This window comes from Ixodes scapularis, unplaced genomic scaffold (genome assembly GCF_016920785.2).
Source record: "Ixodes scapularis isolate PalLabHiFi unplaced genomic scaffold, ASM1692078v2 PGA_scaffold1__304_contigs__length_218370807, whole genome shotgun sequence".
In the NCBI taxonomy this organism is placed as follows: Eukaryota; Metazoa; Arthropoda; class Arachnida; order Ixodida; family Ixodidae; genus Ixodes; species Ixodes scapularis.
In genome coordinates, this window is record NW_024609846.1 from 130,301,504 (window position 1) to 130,323,472 (window position 21,969).

Here is a 21,969-nt window from a genome sequence, read left to right on the forward strand (position 1 = left end):
CACTGGTAAAAAAGGCAACAATTTATTGACAGCTGAGGGTGCGCCGTCGGTAGCTCTGTCAGATAAAGAGGTTTGTTTTTTGCGAGCTAATATGAATAGCGGTGTGTGAATCGCTTGAGGTCCAAATATTGTGTAGTGCCTAATAGATAAGTAGATGTTTGTTAATGTAATCAGTGTCGGCTACGCTGTATTCTTTATGTTAATTTCACTAACAAAACTTTAGTTGCGAGAACAGGTTCGTCCTGTCTTGTTTGTTGTCTTCACTCCGTCGTCGTCGTTTGAGCAGTTTTCATCATGCATAACGTTTACCAACTCACCCACTTCGCTACCTTACAGAAGACTACTTCGTATATAGGTCGCGGGTAACAACGGTGACAGTGTGCCGCTCTGAAGGTCATGAGTGGCTCACCGTAGAAGGGCACTATCACACAAAGGAAACTTGTGGAAACACCAGCACGAACGGCTAGAAAACGTGCATGTCCGTGGAAGAAAGAAGCCTCGATATCCTATTGACTGTTTTATCCTGTTTTCAAATGTTAAAGGGCCCATGAAACGATTTTTGGGTTGGGATAAATCATTTTAGATTGGGATTTTACTAATAGCACATAGTTCAGTGGACCAAAAGAAAAAAGGTAGAAAGTCAAAAGCCCGACTTTCAGTGCGAAAATTTGAAAACAGAGCGGACTATTTCGTACCTCCTCCCCTTCGCGACCTCTCTGCCTTTTCACTGTGATACATCCGCGGTCCCAAAAGCTCGTCATCGGGTCCAAACTGACGTCACACGCAACCGGACCTCACTTATTCCCTTCACCCCTAAGCTGACATTGTGCTGGAAGCTACGCGCTTGCCGGACCAATCAGCCGCCTCCCTTTCATCACCTGACTTCATTCTCTGCAGCCACATTTGCCACGCTCACGTGGCAAGTGTGGCTGGCCCAACGAGCACGTAGCTTCAACAGCACTGTCAGCTTCGGGATGAACGGGGTGGGGAAAGCAACTTTTGTCTGAATTTTGAACGACGGGCTAATCTTCTAGGGGGACAATGGCTCTGTCCGGCTACATAAACCAGATTCCGAGCGAGAGGGGCCTCTCTTCTTTTCGTCTTCTTTAACTGTTTGGTGGAATGGGCGATTTATGAGTTGAGGAGGAAAGCTACAACAGGAAAAAGTTGGAAAAGCGTTTCATGACCCCTTTAACAAAAGCTTCAAAGAGAATTTCAGGCACCGCGGTGTTGAGCGTGCACTTTTGAATTTTTGGCATTTACACCTTTGATTTTTAGGTTTTAGGCAGTCATCATTACCTTTTTTTAAACTTTTTCCTGTTCTTCAAGTTCACAAACATTTTAGTTAGGCTTTCGTTGCCTAGAGAGTAAGCCACAAAAAACACTGACCCGCGATTATTAATTTGGGAGCAATATACCCATTAAGCTTAACAAATATTACAAAAGAGGACATTTTATTTTTTACAAAGCTGACGAATTTTAATGATAATAAATTGATATATGTTACGCACGATCCAACAGCCTCCACATAAAAAGAAGAAAAAATATCGATGAGCCTTTCTGCGCATACGCTCAATGGCCGGTGAGCTTTTCTCCGCATCCGCCGGTTTTGCGGTGAGCTTTTCTCCGGTGAGCTTATCTCCGGTGAGCTTTTCTCCGGTGAGCTTTTCTCCGGTGAGCTTTTCTCCGGGATTCACCTGCTTCACCGGTCTGAACACTGGCGTTCGTTTGCAAACGGAACTGCTAGCCGTGTTTTATTTAGTAAGAAATGTTAGTATAAAGCTAATCTTTGGTACTCATTTGTTAAACCAAACGGGTCATTGAATTAAAGTTTATTTGAAGAAATCTGTACCTGCGGAAATCGAATGTGTACTTTATTTCCTCCCAAAAAAACTGTATACAAATTTGCAAAGGCGTAAAACTTCGTGATTGATCAACACACACACACACACACACACAAAAGTGCGTGTCGTGTTGAATGAGTGATACGGTGATTAAGCGGCGTCGCGCTTTTTTAGTAACAAGAGCCATTTTTTAACTTGCTTTCGTGTTTAAACAATGTACATATACTGCGCGTATGAATGAAAGATAAATAAAACAGAAAAACGTTTTTTTTTTGTCTTTTTTTTTTAGTATAGAATGCAGTTATCCTCGCTTGTGGTCATGACACCGCCCGTCTCAATACGGCGCCTCTGATTGTTTCGCGGCACGCGTCAAGCCGCAAAAATAGAGTTGGGACCAATCCGGGAGTGCCATCAAAAATCCTGCTGCGCGGAAGGTTAGTGTCGTCTGTTCCAGTCATCTTTATCTTCAGAAATAAATCAGCCTGTGAATGGTGGTTTTTAGATTTCAAGGGGCAGTTATGTCTATAACGATAACGATACCCCGAAATAATCTCATAGGCATATTCTATAAGTGCGTATTGAGTGAAGCAAAACTAAACTTCGATATGTAGTGCGTTTAAATTTATGAACAATAACGCAGTGTACAAAATGACTGCTCCGTCCGCCGGTGAACCCCGCTCGCTACTTCGAGGTCGCCCACCAAAAGTTAGAAAAATGGTACGGCATGAGGAAAAAAAAACAGAGACGTGGTCGCTGCTGTTCTTGTAGTTTTCGCGAGCAAGATGGCATGGTAGGATGCAGAACGAAATGGCCTCGGACGAAATGGCCCTGGACGAAATGGCCCCGGACAAAATGGTCCGAAGTGATTTTTAGACACTCATCTTTTAATGAGGAGCTACTATGAAGTTCTATTAAGCGTACATTCAATGCTCTTATAATGCAACTTTTGTAGAGACCATAAAAAAAGAGGCTCAATATAGACGTGACAATGTTGGATAAACACACACACAGGGCAGGCACCTGTCTTGTGTTTGTTTTTCTTCGACTTCGTACCGTTTATTTTGCACTCTTTTTTATTATTCCGAACAAACAACAACAACTATTTGACTGCTTGATACAACTCTTTCCGATATCCCGCTCGAAGCTTTGAATCGGTACGGTACAGTTACATTTTGTGAACTTAATGTTTTACTTTAAAGGAGTTCCCTCGTTAGTTCAACAGAGCTACAACAAGACGTTTCGAGTGAAGCCATACGTAGCGCACATTTACAACTAGTTTCTTTGAGTAATTAAATGCTTATTTCACAAAAAAAAAATGTATTGCATTATGCGAATATTTATGTTTTTATATGTTGGGATTGTACCGACTAAAGCTAATAAAAACAAGGAGCAAGAAAAAATACAGCAAAATTTATTTGGACCATTTTGTCCGGGTTTACTATTCAAACAATTTTGTCCGGGGCCATTTTTTCTGTTCTCGGGCTGGTTCTGTGTTTTCGAATCCCATTTCTAGTGTAAAAGGGGTAAGCGCCGACTGCACGCCCAAGCATTTGCGTGACGTGGCGCTTAACTGAGCTAATATTTGTTCAGAAATGGCAATTGGCGGTTCGGAGGTCGCTCCGATTGGAATAAAAATTATTTGTCAACGACATCTTTTCTCTCTGTCTGATTGCTTTATCACTTCTCTTTCCAGTTCCACAATAGGCTCCATTATCATTCAATCTTGTTTTCCAGGCCTCTATTTTGGAAAATTCCTATAAAAAAAAACGCGTCACTGACCGGACACTGAATCATCGAATCTAGGTGCGTTGTCGTATTGCCGGCACAAAAGTCGCTCAGCCACCAAATAGGCCAACACGCGTTACTCAACACAATTTGTTGCTTGTTTCCGTTGCCGGAAGGTGTCACACCGAATCGAGAATTTCGCTCTTGTTTATTTTGTGTTTCTTTTGGGCAAAAGAGTAAACCGCCAACAATTTTACCGACGGTTGTCGGGCATGCTTGGTGATGTGATCGCCCTGTTTCCTGGCAGACAGGGACGGAAAAGCGACGTTTCGGGGGCTAATCTGCTCACCACTAGGCTGACAGTTCGGTGGAATCGTCATGCTCGTTTGACCAGTGAACCTTCTGTCTTGTACCACGTGATCACAACCGCTGAGAAATCTGTCAGGTGATAAAAACCAGGCTACTAATTGGTTCGGCAAGCACGTAGCTCCCACCACGCTGTCAGCTTAGCGGTGGACAGGGATGGGTCGCTGAAGGTCAATAGAGCCAACAGGATCTAGCTTCGTTGCTCGAGGGAGTGCCAGCACTCGCTCGTACGAGTGGAGGATCGGAACAATGTTTGACCTCCTCTCCCTTTGGGTTTGAAGCTCTAGAAGGAAGTACCTTCCTCCCTTTCCTCTTAGCCATCACTTGCAACATGTCAGCGGACGTGAGCACATGGACGATTGGAAACGTCTGCAGGTGGCTTTTTGAAAACGAACTGCAATCGGCCTGTTCATCATTTCAAGGTAAAACTTTTTCTTAATCAGGCAGTATTTGTAATTTATCTTGAAAATTGCTATAAGTACAGTAGTGCTCAATATGGCCGGAAATTGTCTGATGCATAGGCAGAATAAGTAGGACAGGGGGCGGCTTCTTATTAATTAAGCAACTTGTCGTTTGAAATTTGTTTTTATGCTATTTTGGCTTAAAGTTGTCCAAACAAGCACGTTGCAAAAAAAAAAACACAATATTTTGACAGTCTTGTATATTAAACTACACAAGAAAAAAACGTTTTTGAAGCGAACACTGATCTCATTACTACAATACTGACTTTATATAATATGACAAAATACTGAGTTCAAGCTTTCCGCCAGAAAGATCTCAAGAAGAAAACTTCGAATTTACAGCGCGAATCAAATGAGCAATGATATCTCTCCGTAAATGTAAAAGCTTATGTTACCGGGCTTTAATTAGCTAATATATCCGTATTTGTGGCCCCAATAAACGCGAGCGAATAGGTGCTGTAAACGTTTCTGTTTTTTGACCGGCCAGGTACATGACACTCCGAGAGCCAGTCACTGCAGTTTACGGCACCGCTCAACTAATGACGATGCCGAGCATTTGGTTAGACCCAAAGATGTAGTCTGCGCTGTGACATTAAGGAATTTAAAACGTCCCGCTTGCATTGCTTAATGTAACAGTGCAGACTGCATTTCTTGGTCTAAACGTATGTTCCGCGTCGTCATTCGCTGAGCGGACTTCGCAGGTTGCAACAATTGGCTCTCGGAGTGTTGTGCGGAAATCGACAAGCGCGAACTTTTTGTGCATTTTATGTTTGCACAAATGTGGACGTATGTTTGATACAAATAACTGTTTTACTTGGTCCTATAGTCAGTGCTGCAACTATTATGTAAATAGCTTACATGCGTAAACGGCGCATCAACGTAACAAATTGTTTTTGTTTTAGGGATTCGTTGGTACTGACAAATATGAAGACGCCGTGAGCGTTCGCCGTCATGTCTTGCTCATGAAAGAAGAGATAACTAAAGTGCCTCTGAACGTCGACCTGATACAAGACCGCATGATGCGGACGTTTCAGTCTAGCCAAGAATTGATCCTCAGCGAGGCTGGAGTCCTCACAGTCCTTGAGGAATTTCCGGCAATGACGATTCCCGGAATGGTGATTAAATATTGTCTTCTTTATATTTAGTCATAAATTTTCGCGATTTTTACAGGTCATCAGAACTTCAAAAGTTCCTTACTACCCGTTTTATCGCCTGTGAACGAGATAAAGGCTTTGGATACCTGCTAAATGATATAATTTTACCTCGTAATAAGGCTAGGCAATGAATTACTTAACATTCCGATTCATTAACTATTGTTTTACTCTCAATCAAGTGAGTTTAATCGGCATATTGGTTGAATTTAGAGTTACGAAAAGTCTTATAAACAAAAAAAGTAAGAAGAATACTCATTTTACTCTTTTTGTGTGTTTATAACACAATTGTCTCTCATGGCTACTTAAGTGCTTTATATGATTATTATCTAGAGTGGTTTTGAAGTTTAAAAAATAACGTACAAATATTTTATTTTAAATGTTTGCCATCCTTTCCTTGTGTATGAGGCCCAATGGCAAGTTGCTATTTAAAGGAGCTGTGCAACAATTTCAGGGCTTTGCTTAAATAATTGTGGAAGTTGATGCCTGACACTTCTGCAGTGAACTACAGAAAACAGATTTTGCCTGGATACCCTAGTTTTTACTTAAAAAAATGAAAAAGATCCAGGTTTTTGCCGCCTCTCAACTCGTGCATCGTCTTCCGGGTCACGTGCACAGTGACGTCACTAGAGTAGGCGCGGAGTTCCGGAAAAGTTCTCTCTTTAGAGCCATCAGCGAGCAGCGAGAACTCATCCGCTGCCGACCGCGTGACCACCCGTCCTTGCCCGTCCGGCGCTGTCCCCCTCCCCCTCCGGCTTCTGGCGGCTGTTCGCGGTTTTGTGGACCTAGGATAGATGGCGCCACTAAAACTCCGTATAATAAAAGTTGTCGATGATACCAGGGTGTTGACGCATTTATATATATGTTGGAACGACAAGATTTGTAAAAAGAGTTACCTTTTATCGAGCAGGTATTCGCACAACTTGCTATCTTTCTTACAACGACCCAAGTGACGTCACGCCGCTTGTTTCTCATGGCCGCCGCTCGTGGCTGCAGGTCGGGAAATATTCCAAGTTTTGCCTCGCTATTATGCGGCGGAATCGCAACATTGCGATGAAAGGAGGTGTGTTTTCTGCCATTTGTGACACAGTGAACAATATCAAAAGCAGAAAATGCCAATTCTTTCAACGTTAAAATCGTTGCACAGCTCCTACATGTTATTGTACGAATGTGTACGGATATTTTATTTTAAATGTTTGCCATGCCTTACTTCTGTATGAGGCACAATGACAAGTTGCTGTGTAGTACCCATTATAAGATGTAGTAAAAACTTGTCAAAGAAAACATCGGTTGTTTTAGGCCTTTCCTGAGATACAATATCATGCCCGGAGATCAGCGCGACCTATAAATTGATTAATTAATCAATATAAAAAAACATAAATCGAAATTATTTTAATTGACCCCCAGCCCTACTCCACTATAGTGAAAGTAAGTGGTCATTTAGTTAATATATATATATATATATATATATATATATATATATATGTGTGTGTGTGTGTGTGTGTGTGTGTGTGTGTGTAAACAATCCGTGTGTACAAATCTATAGCGCATAAATGTACTTTTGTAAACCAGCAACACTCTCTACTCGTTGTTTATTTTTCAGTTACTACAAGACGTTAAACTGCCGTTCGGCAAAGACATCCGGAGGACATGAGAGCCAAGAGGGAGGGATTTACAGCTTCTACACAGGTGTTCCTCAAAGGAAAAGAACGTCGCTCTGAACCTCGAAGAGCTGCTTGAAGGTACACTTTAGTCGGTGTTTTTGTAATCAATGACAAGTTTCAGACTGCGACGGCACAGAGGTTTACCTTCGGCCACCATAAATATGCTGGGTTAACTTACTACCTCATTACGAACTGATGACCGTTTATCGGGGCCATTCGTTTAAGACCGGGTTAACTTACACTCGGAAAGAACTTTCTGTGGCGTTTCTGAAGTGAAGAGTGCGTTTGCATAGCCTTGATTGGCGCTCAAGATGCGCGGGCGTTTTTAACTTCGATTACATTGACAAAAAAGTTGCCCAAGTCACCCCCGAGTATAGTCCATTGTCACAGACGGTAATGCAAGCTTGTCAGGGTTATATTTTCAATATACAAGCTAGTAATATAAAGCAAATCATTGCTTTATTTTCTGAAAATAATTTAAAGAAAATATTAGCGAGGAAAGTCAATGACAGGTTAAGAAAAACCTAAAAGAAGAAAGCCGACGGACGCTTGAAATGGAGAGAAGGTTTCTCCTCTTTCCTACAAGCTCCTGTTCGCTTCCTCCTCTCCAGCTTGTAGATTTTTTTCTTAACCTGTTACTGACTACAGGGCAAGAAGCATGAAATATGGGTAAAACCAACGTTTCTTGAAGCATGCTTAAAATTCCTGTGCATCTACTTTCCCGCAGAATTCTCGAGAAGCCAATCACACCAATCCACGAAGAGAGCTCGGCGAATAAAAAGGCCAAAGCATGTTTAGACATATGAATGAAGCGAGAGATGTCACTGAGCATGACGTTTCACGTACTGACTTCATGCTCATTGTCACGTTACAGACTTCATTTTTAAGTCAAAACATATTTTCAGCTTTTCCATTGGCCGAGCTTTCTTCGTAGATTGCATTGATCGGCCCCTCGAGTATTCTCAGGAGAAGTGGACCCACGGGCATTTTTAAGAGCAGAGAAAATGCGGTGGCACGGTGGGCATTGTTTTACGTGTATACTGTACATATATTGTAACTCATCGACTTCCGATTTTCTTCCTTTACTACTTCTTGCTTGGAAAGGGAACACTTGATGCTGCGTGCCATTTTTCGCTTTTACAGTGTTGTAGCGAAGGGGCTTCGAAGGGGACGCTTCGTCATCCGCTGGCCGCGATCTCTCTAGATCGCACATGATTGACCCACTAAATGTTTTAAAGGAAATCACATCTGCGGGTATGTTTTAGAGCGTAAGGCTAAACGAGAAATGAAATGTTTAGTGAAACCTATACAATTATAATTGATCTGAAAGAGCGGCGAATGAGTAACTCGCAGCATTATTATACAGAGGAAAATACATGTGTTTATATTCTTGCTTTCTTGTTCTAGGAAGTCCAGACACTGATGCCACTTATCCATCTCCAGGAAAATAAATTTGACATCTTTTTGGACGGTGTCCTGACAGTGAGCGGCATCAGAACGACAGTAGAAACTGTGTGCCCATTGCTGGCAGTGATACCCGTCTCGTCTTAAAACTGTTTTAAATTTTGTTAGTTTTTTTACTGCGAACAGAAGAACCAATTTTCGCGACCTCAATAAAGTATATGAATGGACATGATCTTTACTTTTCTGCCTGTCACCTAGTTAATTACCTACAGGAATGAACTGTGTTAACGCTGGCCAGACTGATGTTTGTCAACCTGCCGAAAAGGCCCAGTGCTAGCGATTAATGAGCAATCTAAAGACACTTTGGTTGATAGAAAAAAAATCACCTTGTGGAGTAAGAAATACAAAATTCGATTTACTAAAACTAACTAGGAATGTGAAAAAAAAAACGATTTGTCATAAAAGAGGGTTAGAAATACAAAATATGGTTTACTAAAATAACGCTAACATAATCTAAAGAACTCGGGATTGATTTAAAGAACCAAGAAAGGTTCCGAATAAAACATGAAATAGGGTTCATAAAGAAAAACCAAAGAAGGATCCGTAAAGAACCTTGAAATAAGGTTCATTAAGAGCACGAAGGAGGGTTCTGGAAAGAACCCGAATAGGGTTCATTAAGAAGAACCAATAAAGGATACGAAAAGAACCCTGAAATAGGGTTCACTAAGAGCATCAAAAAGGGTTCTGGAAAGAACCCGAAAGAGGGTTCATTAAGAGCACCAGAAAGGGTTCTGGAAAGAACCCGAAATGGGGTTCATCATGAGCACCGAAAAGGGTTCGGGAAAGAACCCGAAATAGGGTTGATTAGGAAGAACCAAAAAAGGATCTTAGAAGACCCCCGAAATAGGGTTCGTTAAATAGAACCCAGAAGCGTTCTGAAAAGAACCAAAAATAGGGTTCATTAAGAAGAACCAATAAAGGATACGAAAAGAACCCTGAAATAGGGTTCACTAAGAGCATCAAAAAGGGTTCTGGAAAGAACCCGAAAGAGGGTTCATTAAGAGCACCAGAAAGGGTTCTGGAAAGAACCCGAAATGGGGTTCATCATGAGCACCGAAAAGGGTTCGGGAAAGAACCCGAAATAGGGTTGATTAGGAAGAACCAAAAAAGGATCTTAGAAGACCCCCGAAATAGGGTTCGTTAAATAGAACCCAGAAGCGTTCTGAAAAGAACCCGAATAGGGTTCATTAAGAAGAACCAATAAAGGATACGAAAAGAACCCTGCAATAGGGTTCACTAAGAGCATCAAAAAGGGTTCTGGAAAGAACCCGAAAGAGGGTTCATTAAGAGCACCAGAAAGGGTTCTGGAAAGAACCCGAAATGGGGTTCATCATGAGCACCGAAAAGGGTTCGGGAAAGAACCCGAAATAGGGTTGATTAGGAAGAACCAAAAAAGGATCTTAGAAGACCCCCGAAATAGGGTTCGTTAAATAGAACCCAGAAGCGTTCTGAAAAGAACCCGAATAGGGTTCATTAAGAAGAACCAATAAAGGATACGAAAAGAACCCTGAAATAGGGTTCACTAAGAGCATCAAAAAGGGTTCTGGAAAGAACCCGAAAGAGGGTTCATTAAGAGCACCAGAAAGGGTTCTGGAAAGAACCCGAAATGGGGTTCATCATGAGCACCGAAAAGGGTTCGGGAAAGAACCCGAAATAGGGTTGATTAGGAAGAACCAAAAAAGGATCTTAGAAGACCCCCGAAATAGGGTTCGTTAAATAGAACCCAGAAGCGTTCTGAAAAGAACCCGAATAGGGTTCATTAAGAAGAACCAATAAAGGATACGAAAAGAACCCTGAAATAGGGTTCACTAAGAGCATCAAAAAGGGTTCTGGAAAGAACCCGAAAGAGGGTTCATTAAGAGCACCAGAAAGGGTTCTGGAAAGAACCCGAAATGGGGTTCATCATGAGCACCGAAAAGGGTTCGGGAAAGAACCCGAAATAGGGTTGATTAGGAAGAACCAAAAAAGGATCTTAGAAGACCCCCGAAATAGGGTTCGTTAAATAGAACCCAGAAGCGTTCTGAAAAGAACCAAAAATAGGGTTCATTAAGAAGAACCAATAAACGATCCGAAAAGAGCCCCGAAATAGGGTTCATTAGAAAGAACCCTTTTTTGTGGGTTCTTTTCTGCACCTTTAACGGTGCCGCCCATTGGACAAGCGAAAGAACCCTAAAAGGTGCTAGTTGGCACGTTTTTTTTTTAGAGTGTAGGCTTTTGCTTTAGAACAGTTACTGCTGCAGACGCCGGCGCGTGCGGCGCGTGGAACACCATTCCCGGCATTCTCCTTGATGCTTGGGTATATACAGCCATGTTTATTTCACTTCTCTCGTCGTAATGTGGAGGCCGTGTATACACTCCGTGCGGGAACTGTAGGGGGCGCTTTGAAAAACGCGCGCAGCGCCGCTAGCGGAGGAGCTAGCGTTCGACTGTGAGGCGCGTCCAGCAGCCTACGGCGCCTTTTCGCATGCCAAGCTGTGGCGGCGGAAGCGCGCACGGACGAAACTTTTGCTTTTTGAGCCGATACGTTGATGTTGGCGTTGCATGGGTGCTGGGGCAGACCTAAGAAGGGCATTTAGCTGTTCTCCTTTTCTTATATATTGAGTTTTAGTCGTTATTCGGGGGGATTTCTCTAGTTGCGGCCAAAAAAAGAGTTGGAGCAATTTTCCGAAAAGCAAGACGGCCGCCACCGTAATTGCTCTGAGTGGGAAATTTATTTCGCTCGTCGCTGTAAACGTAGGACTGCTGGAACGATGATATTGGAGGCGAGTGAGATGTCCACTAAGTTTCTGCACGAAGTGTGCCAAGTTTCATTAAGACAGCAGGTGTGAAAGTTGTTTCTAACGAATAAAGAAATAAAGCTGTACGGTATATCTAATATTGGACCCAAAATGTTGTGTTATAGCGGGCTGTGCAAAGTGCAGATTTGGGCACACAGGTGCTTGGACTTGACAGTAACATGACACAGCACTTATTATACAAAAAAAAAAGGTGGCATAGAGAACCAGGTGAAAATTTGGTTTGGGCGGCGTAACTCAAGGGGAACCGGTTTTGACCATGAAAAGGCTGTCAAGACAATATCATTGGTCGGGGGAGGTGGAGATAGAGGTAGGAAGGGACTAGTGGACTGTACTTCCAATTGAAACAACTTTACGAAAGGTGGTTCCGAAGCCGAGAAAACGAAGTTGTCGGCCAACACACGGTTTGGCCGCCAAGGGCTTTTGCGGTCAGCTGTTGTGTAATAACGTGTTATGCGAGGTGCTGATTTTCGGCCCACAGGTACTTTGACATGACCGTCACTTGGCACAACACTTATTATAACAAAAATAGTTGGCATAGCGAAACCAAGTGGAAATTTAGTTTGGGCGGAGTAACTAAATGGGAACTGGCTTTGACCGTCAAAGGCTGTCAGAAAATATCACTCATCGTGGGAGGTGCACACTTTACAGGTAGGAAGGGACCAGTGGACGGTACTTCCAGTTCGAACCACTTTGCGTTAGGTGGCTCTAAAGCCGAGAAAAAAAAATGTTGTCTACAGAACTCGGGGTGTCAGTGTTTCCACATTCAAAAGGAGGCTGACCAAGAAAGAAAGCACACCACATAAACTTCCATACTCAAACGCCGATTCTCCAGTGATTCCGAGTTTCATGGTTGTTTTCTTTAGATTTATATTTGTCACTTTCTTTACCGTTCAAATCTTTCTTCATAAAGTACAGATTGCGTGCCATATTTGTCCGGAAATATCATCGACACGTACGATGGGGACGAAACTTTTTTGGAGGGCATTCCTCCAACGAAATTGGCACTGCTTACCCGCGGGTGTGGGATGGCATTTCAGTTCGTCCCATCGGCGCTGACACATGTAGGCGTTAATGGTACAAAAACAAACGCAGAGCGCAAAGCGGCAGTGTATAGAATATGTCAGCCGTGCCGACACAGTGGCAGACATGATCGGGAGACCAAATTTCTCGCGTGGTACTCCATCGTTGTCGCTGTCCCACAAAACATCGGCGAGGTGAAAAGCTGTGAAACTTTGTCCCCCCGAGATACGACGCATAACTATTGAAGCACTTAATGACGCAGCACAGGCAGCACTTCATGCTGTGGACCCAGCGCAACAGCACCACTCCGACTTCAACGCGTACCAACGTACGCGGCGTGGTTTCGGTTTCGTTTTCTCTGGGGTGCTCACTGCCTACCTTCGGTACCGGCCGCGCGGCGGCGCGCCAGTCGCGTCGCACGGAGTGTATAGCCCATGGAGAATAGAAGGGTAGGAGAGGGCATGACGTCGGCCGCGTAGCCTCCACAAGCCATGCTCCCTTGACGCCTCTCCTCTTTCTCAATTTCCTCCTTACTCTCCTCACTCACCATGCCAACGTGACCACATCACGTGACCGTAGCTAGCCTTCGTCTTACTATAGGCTACTAGAATACACCACAGTCTAGCCTTCGATCTGATAAAACCTACCGGACGGAGCGCGCGCAAGCCTGCAAGGAGTCCTTCTACAATCAACCATCCATTTCACACGTGACATGTCACGCGCACCAATCGCCAGGGAGATCTGCGGTCACGCTGGGCACAGAATCGTTTAAACTTTTTATGACTAGGCTTCACCGATATTGCAACGTGCCCCCTCCTAGTACTTCTAACCTCCTTGGTATAGCCAGTACTCCTGAAGAGCAACGCGCCTGCGAAGAGCAACGCCGGGAACGGCACCAAGAATGTTAGCGGCGGCGGCTGGCGGCAAACACCACCGATGGAGATCGTGTCTAAAACGTCAAGCGTACGCGGCAAACCAGACGAGACGACGAACGTCGCGGGGCGGAGAACGCATCAAAAAGACGCAGGTATCATGCTGCTAAATTGGAAAACTTTAATGGAGCATACGCTAAATGCTGTGTCACGTCTGTGTCGCGTGCTAAACAGCTTCGCTGGTAATTCACCTTCACAAGGTTGAATGGCTCATGGTTTTTTTTTAAATAGGGAAATCGGCCACACATTGTTATGATTTATTGATGTCTAGGATGCTTAGAGCCCGCAGAGTCAGTTATCGACATATTCAGGCAATCTCGGAAACCTCCTCAGGGCACCTTTAAGCTGAGACTAGAAGCTGCGCCTTCAGCGCGAGCTCGCTGGCTTCCACGGTGCTTTGGTTGCGCGTGCCTGCGCGTTCACACTAATTGTGTTAGCAAGGGCAGAAAGCTCGCGCTGAAGGCGGAGCTTCTAGTCGCAGCTTAAGGTGAACGGAGTAAAGAATTTGTTTAATAGCTTTTTAATTAGTGACAATATACATATGGTTCCAATCGGAAACTTGCTCAGTATCCTTAGAAATCACTAAAGCAGTAAATTATAGGCAGGTTTGGAGCACGAACGTAGCGTGGTGGAGCGCTGAAGTTGCCACTCATGCAACAGGCACAAGGCTGGAGGGAGAAAACGCGGATGATAACACCATCGCACGCTTATCATCCGCTCATCATTCTAAAATTGATTGACATATAGCAGATTTTGATGACGCTCAGCAAACTCCTAATTGTAGCAATCTGGTGATTTTTACCAAATAAAAATTTAATTATCAAATTTTAGTTATTTCATTTCCCTTATCGTGACAATTAACCCCCCCCCCCCCCCCCTATATTATGTCCAGGGTGGAGAATGAAAATCGAGATAATTTAAATTGTGATTTAAATGTGCATGTGATGATTTATATCAAACAATTCCCACAAGAATGATTCTGAAACTTTTCGTTTATCATTTTACGCTTTTTGTGGGCATTTGTTCTGTATATAAATATTAAATAAAAAATTATCAAGCCAGATATATCTATACCTGAAGAACACGAGCAACAGGCGCTGCTTTTCTGAGCAAGTGACAACGTTTATCTTTTTTTTTCTTTCTTATATTCCACTGATCTGTCAGCTACGTAATGTGCTATTGCAAGCTAATCATAACGCGAAAAAAAGTGAATAAAGCTTTTGTTCTAGCATATCAAAAATAAGAGGTTGTTAATTAGACTGTGCTTTAAATTTAGAGTGACTATTTTTTCCGTATTTTTTAATGATCGGACAAATTGATCAATCAATTTGTAATGTTTAAATATAGATCTAGTAAAGAAAGACTAATTATTTCCTACCTACAATGATTCAAAATCATATTAATCTTATTAAAATGAAATAAATCTCATTTATACGAAATAGATCCGATTAAATTCAAATAAATCTGGTTTACTTTCTGTGGGTTTTACGGCTTTAAAAAAATATTTAAAGGCTAGAAAAAACATCCTATATATAGTCTTGCCTTTGGTTGTTTCTATTTATCGTTAAACGACATAGCTTTAGAATTCATGTATGTTTTATTTATTTTTCATTATTGTTGTATGCCCGTATATCTAAACAGATAATTGTATCAACGGTAAAATGATTGATTTTGTCTCCGTCTAAGAGAAGATCTTTTTATGCACTCCTGATATGTCTGATAAAGGTATTTGATATTGCATTGTTCAACGCACAAACTGTTTTCTACCAATCGTATATATGCTTCTAGAAATGACAGAAATAAATTCTGATGATTGTTAACACTTTAACACCTTCCGCTTAACACTTTACACTAAAAAGTTTTTTTATGGGGTCTAGATGGGACACATAATTTCATGTAATCTTTTTTTTTTTTTTTTTTTTTACAAAACAAAAAGAGCAATGTTTACGCTGTTTGACGCAATTTAGGTGGAGGTAGGCGTGGTCTAGGCCCCGCCCGCGTAACGAAAGACGAATTTGGGCTAAGCACCGTTTCTCGGCTCCCATTGTTTAGAGCGATATTTGACGTGGGAAATGTTCGTTGCAAAATTGTTTTTCCGTGCCGTCATAGGATTTTTATCGACAATATTTTTTTCTACGTTTCATAAATAAATAATCTAGATAAAGTCATTATTGTTTTCAAAACTATTCCGAGGTTGCCTTTTCCGCTTTGGTTACGAACGATAACAAACATGGCTGCCGGCGTGACGGCGCGCTCAACGAGCGTACCTTGTTGAGCTCGTCTACTTTTATGAGTGCGAGTCGTTTTGCGTTCACCGACGTGTTTAGAGGAAGATCTCCTCGACCAACCTATAGCTTGCAGAAAATAACTGTGTCAACTACGCGCTTTGGGAAGCGCTGTGAGGCTGCTTGTTTTCGTGTCAGGCCTAATTAAGCCTAGCGTCCCACATCAACTATTTTGATTGATCCGGCTTGATTTGTTCGTTTCCGCGTGTTGATGCAGAATACAGATGTCGGTTCCCGTAAAGTGTCCCCGCAGCTCTTACCTATACAGGTACCAATTTGCGAGCCTTTTGGCTGGAGGCAATCGCGGGCGTTCGCCTCGGATCAAGTTTGTTTAGGTATGTTCCCGTCATTTTGCTTAATAATAATTCTGTGTGTTTGTTTATACAGCCAGAAGCTCAGAATAAGTAGGCGTCTTGTATCTCAGCTGTGGATGAGGAATTTAGCCAGGGCAGTACAACCGATAGCCTGGGTTCTTTTACGTGCATCACGCAGTAGTGACGCGCGTCGCTTCAAAAGGCATGTAGCTCTCAAGTTTTGCAGCGCGCATGGCCCGCCAAAGCGAATATTTTTAGGTCTCGTTTTAATTGTACGTCATGACGCTCCCCCACCTTGCTCGCGGATGCCATAGAAAAAAAATAACAAGAACAAAAAAGCTGGAAAGACACTCTTTTCATCTTTCTGAAAAAGCGACCGAGAGGACTTTTTTTAGTCCTCTCGGTCGCTTTCTAGCGCATACCGACAGACGTTAGCAGACGCTTGTATTTAACAGTGGCTTGTGTGAGATGGAACGCTAAAACGCGCTTTCATGGTCGAGTCCTGCGAGCGTTGCAGACGTCTTGAGACGGGGGCGCAATAGCAGACGGACCCGGGCTATGGCGGACGCCGACGCGCCGCTTCCATGGCCGGCCGCGTCTTGCGGGCGTTGCAGACGATGACAAACGGTGGTGGAATAGCAGACGATGCCGGAAGCTGCCACGCGTCTGCCCGCACGACTAGCAGGCGCTGTCAGGCACCAGACTATAGATGCACCGGACGTCGAGACAGGGAGACACTATAGGCTTGCGAGCGTGTTCGGACGAGCAGCCAAGCCAATCCAGTAGTAATGGGCGGGGCCACTGATCTGTGGGCGGCGATTACAGCGGGCCGTAATCTCCACCTAAATTGCGTCTAACAGCGTAAATATTGCGCGAAAAAATAAGTACTTTTCGTAGAAAATTTTAAAAAGTACCTGTCCCATGTAGGCTCTAAAAAAAAACTTTTTTTTTTATTTAAGTATTTTTTAAGGATACACAGAATTTTATTAAATGTATCGGGATGAGACACGCGGTCAAATTAAATGGCAAAATCCAAAGACACTGCATCTATTCATCCGCCACTGTGTATGCGCAAATTGAATTACTGTCAAGAATGGGAATACCACGCAAATAGTTCCTTCCTCACGTTCTTCTTTGACTCCATTATCGCAGAAGCTGGTGCAGTTCTCGGCAAGAATCTGTGAAAGAAGCACGCAGTTACTGGCTTCCGTTCCCAAAGGTCGCTGATGTCTCCATGACAAACAGGATGCTGAACCATAGGTATCAAACGGTAGGAACTAGCGGAAAAAAGAACGCACACCGTGAATAAAATTTAGCATGATCACAATTCGAGCAGGTGTAATCTTTCGCTTGTCTTTCAATTTTTATCACCTATTTTGTTCCACACATTTCCCTGGAAAATAGATGACATCAAAAAATTTGCCCAGACAAACTCAAGACATTTTGTTTTACGGGGACCTACCCTTTCGGTTTCTTTTATAAACCAATTGCTAGTTTAACCAGTTACTAGTTTAACTGGAAAAGACACAATTAACTCGCAGGAGTGACGCGTTGTACTGCGTCACTCCTCTGAGTGTGGGCTTCGTGGAAATGCAATCTCTCTCGTGATTCACGGATCATTCCCCGTATCTATCAGATATTGGTTCTCTGTGCGTGCACTTCCGGAAAGAAGACACGCAGTCAATATTTGTGCACTGGTCGGCGTTTTGGTTTTCTGCAGACGAAAGACGTATGTTTGATTTTATTAAAAATAAAACAGATATTAACGGGAAACTATGCTAAACTATTTTTTTTAATCTATCGTATTTTCCGTCCTTATTTTGAAGTCTGTATGTAGCTTATTCCCGGCAGAACACAAACATGAAAGGTATATAGGGATGTTATTCGTTAAAAGTCATACCCCGTTTTTTTTTTGTTTTTTTTTTTTTTGTTTTTTTTTAATTTGCCAGCCGGCAACAACCAGGCGGCTCAAGCAGAGAGAGCCCTAGAGAGCCCACGGTTGTACCCTGTATCGTTGTAAGTTGGTAAAGGATAAACGATAAGGCCCATTATATATAGGGAGTATTCACTAGCGGCCATAGCTGTGTGCGCGAATGCTGAGCGCGTGCTGATGGCGAACTTCCACAGTTTTTTTGCAACGTGCATTCCGCACCATCGAAAGTGCCGGTCCTAGCAGTCTATTGATGTGAGTTCGTTCTGAGCATGCGCCCTAAACAGCACCCACAAATGTGGCGTCCACTGATTACTACGTATAAGGGGGATCATTGTCCAGCTTGCTTTTCCTACAGCTCGGTGTTTACTTGTACTGTACTTGTACGGTACTAGGGAGTTTTAGGGAACCGTTTTTGCACATCCGATACGTTGTGGTGGGCCCTCCGGTACGAACTGCGCATGTGCTACAGCAGAAGATATGCGCACACGCGCAGTTCGTACCGGAGAGCCCATCGTGCCGTCTCGGATGCGCAAAAACGGTTCCCTAAAACTCCCTAATCATTAGAGACTTGTACGGTACTCATTACAAGTAATCAAATTACTCGGAATCAATTACATTTTTAGTGATTTTGTAACGATTTGATTATTTGTATTGCTTTGGAAGTACTAAAATGACTTGTAACCATTACCATTTTCCCCTACCCTTTTAAATGGCGTACTTCGTTTCTACAGGTTTCATACCACGGAATCCTCGAACCATATGTCTTCGTACAGAAGGATGGTCTACCAAAATCGATCGATTGGAAAGTAAGTATACCAGCCTGTAATCTGGTTATTCTAATCCAATAATGGACAATATGAAAGGCCCGTTTTCAAACCGCCAGAGAAATCTGTCGTTTCGTATTAGCGACGTGCGCAGTCGAAAGAGTCGCTGTGGTCGGCCTGCTACGATTGGCTGAATTCTGGTTATGACGTGAGCAAAGGATTTCTCATCGACGGAAATAAGGGGAATGTAAGAACTTTAACTCTGACGGTGTTGGCAGTGTTGCTTTGGAGAGCTCAATGATTTCAAGCTTCCATCATGCTCATTACAAATACCCTTGTTCTTACCGGTAATGACGTCACGACAGGTAACCGTACGAGGGCGCCACGTAAACATCTCGCCGCTAATAATTCACTGGCGGCCATAGCTGTGTGCGCGACTGCCGAGCCCGTGTTGACGGCGAGCTTAAACGGTTCGTTTGCAACGTGCTTTCCACACCGTCAAGATTGGAGGTCGTAGTAGCCTATTTAATGCGAGTTCGTTCTGAGCATGCGCTTTGAGCAGCGCACTCAACTATGTCGTCGAGTGAATATCCCCTATACCTCAAGTAATAAAAAAGTGAGTTACTTTTTTTAATTCACAAGCAATCAAGCAATCTAATTGAATGCTATTTAATCGAGAGTAATTGTAATTGTAGTCGATCACTTTTTTTAGTCAAGGCTGGTTCACACAGCTCCGTTTTCTTGCGTTACGTTACGAAAGCTTGAGTTTCCTTACGACACAAGTCACCGGGACATCCGTGCCCGTTCCTGGAGATAGCCTGGCACGCGACATTCAAGGCACGAATGTTTGGATGACGTAAACGTAACCTAAGAAAACGATAAAAAAAAATATGGTGCTGTGTGAACCGGCCTTTAAGCTGGTTTACCCAACCACCGATTTCACCAGCCAGTTTCACCACTCCACCGCTACTGCAATGCATCGAGGGAACTTTAGTCTTTCCGCACGTGCGACAACCCCACTGGAGCTCTGCGTGCGTTAAGCACAAGATGGCGTGCACGAGCCCTCGCATGCACGGTCATCTACCTCCTGTGAACTAAAGTTATGGCAGCGTCACGCATGCGCCGAACGCTTAGTGAGATCGGTCTATTCACACATTTCAACGGTTGCGTTCACATGCAACCAAAAGAACAGAAATGACCAGAACCCCGGAACAACCGTGACTCATGATTACATCGCGAAACCAATTTTCACATCACTTGCCACGTTGTGCACAGAGGACACTTATCCCAGAGCCTTTGCGCTGCTGTCGTTTCGGTTGCTGCGAACGCAACCAACACAATTGTAGGAACCAACCTTCACGTTACGCACAATTCAAGGAAACATTCGTGTCTGAAATGTCGTGAGCCAGGCTATCTCCTTGAACTGGTAGCCAAAAGTGCTTTTTGAGATCCTCGATTTATGGTCAGACTCAATATACAAACTCTAAACATCCTTAAAAAAAACAAAAAAAAACAACGAAATTACATTTGTGAGCGGCCGATTTGCATATATATACATATTGTGAGGAAGATAAAGGAGAAGTGTCGGCACGGGCGCGGGGCACGCGCCTGGTCGACCGAGGGAGATTCGGATCACACTCAACCGGCGGAACAGTTCCCTTTTGGCCATTCATTGCCATTGTAGTAATCTCATTAAACACCCTCACAATATATATATTGTGAGGGTGTTTAATGAGATTACTACAATGGCAATGAATGGTCAAAAGGGATATTGTGAGGGTGTTTAATGAGATTACTACAATGGCAATGAATGGCCAAAAGGGAACTGTTCCGCCGGTTGAGTGTGATCCGAATCTCCCTCGGTCGACCAGGCGCGTGCCCCGCGCCCGTGCCGACACTTCTCCTTTATCTTCCTCACAATATGTATATATAAAGAAAGATTTCTCAACGATCCCAACGATTACCGTGGGCGCATGAACGACAGATGGCGCTACCAAACCTTACTGAATATGAAGGCACTCTTTTACTGAATAAAGCGCTGGATGAACTTCATAAACAAGTACCGCCAAGCTGGTGCATGCTGGGACGCACTTGAGCCAAAAATGGCGAAGCGTCGCCGCCAATCAAGTTTGTCGCTGGCATGTACAGTAGACCATGCAGTAGACCGATGTGAGCGTGGTTGCAAACGGCGGCACATTACCGGCAGCCAAAGCAGACCAGTAGGAGTGTAGGCGTCTGGATGTGGGATGCACCATGAGCCAGAAATGGCGACGCCTGACCAGCATCCGATAGGAGCTCCCGCGGCATGCACGATCAAACTAGAGTTCCTGTATAGGCTCCTTACGGGAGCCAGAGTTGCGCGTTATCTCCGTAGCACCGTCTTTCCTGCACGGCCATGTTGATCCCGCTCTTCACGTGACTGAATTCGACGAATAGCGGCGCCGCGCGTTCGAGGCGAGCGGTGCGCTCAAAAGCAGGGGAACATGCGCCGGGGCGCATGCAGCGTCTACTTTGCTGCAAGGGACTTGATCCGGCTCCTCACGTGATCGGATCTCGGCGAATAGCGGCGCGACGGCACGTGGAAAACGGACGCGCAACTCTGGCTCCCGTAGGGAACCTATACAGGAACTCTAGATCAAACGATGACGGTATTTGGATAAGTCAGGATATACAACGCCTTATTGTTGAAGATGCTCGAATAGGCTGAAAAGCACCGTCCGTCGTTCGACCATATTCAGCAAGGTTCGGTAGCGCCATCTGCCGTTCTGCGCCAAGGGTAAGTGTTGGGATCTTTGATCACTTTTTTAATACGCAAATCGGCCGCGCATAAATGTAATTTCGTTTTTTTTTAATTATATTTAGAGCTCGTAGATTGAGTCATGATAACAAAACGAGGAGATCAAGAAGCGCTTTAGTGCCCCTCTAATGATGAGGCATTGATGACCCGGTGAGTTGTGGTGTAAGCTTTCGTGGCTTTACTAAACTGGGCTGTGTGAACCAGCCTTTAACGTGCGCAAGACTGCACAATGCCTCTGGACTATTTGCTTCGTCGATCGGGTGCAGGGCAAAGGCGGGCCATGAGTGGCCGTTCCAGCGTCCGGCTGGGAGACGTGCTTCGTTAGGTTGCTTCGCTTATCCAAACGCGGACGCAACGTTCGGTGCACGTCAGCCGAACGTTGCGTCAGAAACACAAACAAATAATTCGTGTCCTTATGGGTGTAGTTCTCAATTTTACTCCCAGTGGTTCG

At 43.8% G+C, this 21,969-nt stretch overlaps 1 non-coding gene across 1 annotated transcript in view; it reads right to left on the reverse strand.

Annotated features, from left to right (window-relative positions):
• The window catches only part of LOC115322706, a gene marked incomplete at its 5' end in the record, with an annotated part of 77,939 nt that overhangs the window by 31,941 nt on the left and 24,029 nt on the right, over positions 1-21,969 (reverse strand). The window contains one exon of the transcript XR_006077738.1: positions 17,128-17,202. This is a non-coding gene — a transcript (uncharacterized LOC115322706). The remainder of the gene's footprint in view (positions 1-17,127; positions 17,203-21,969) is intronic.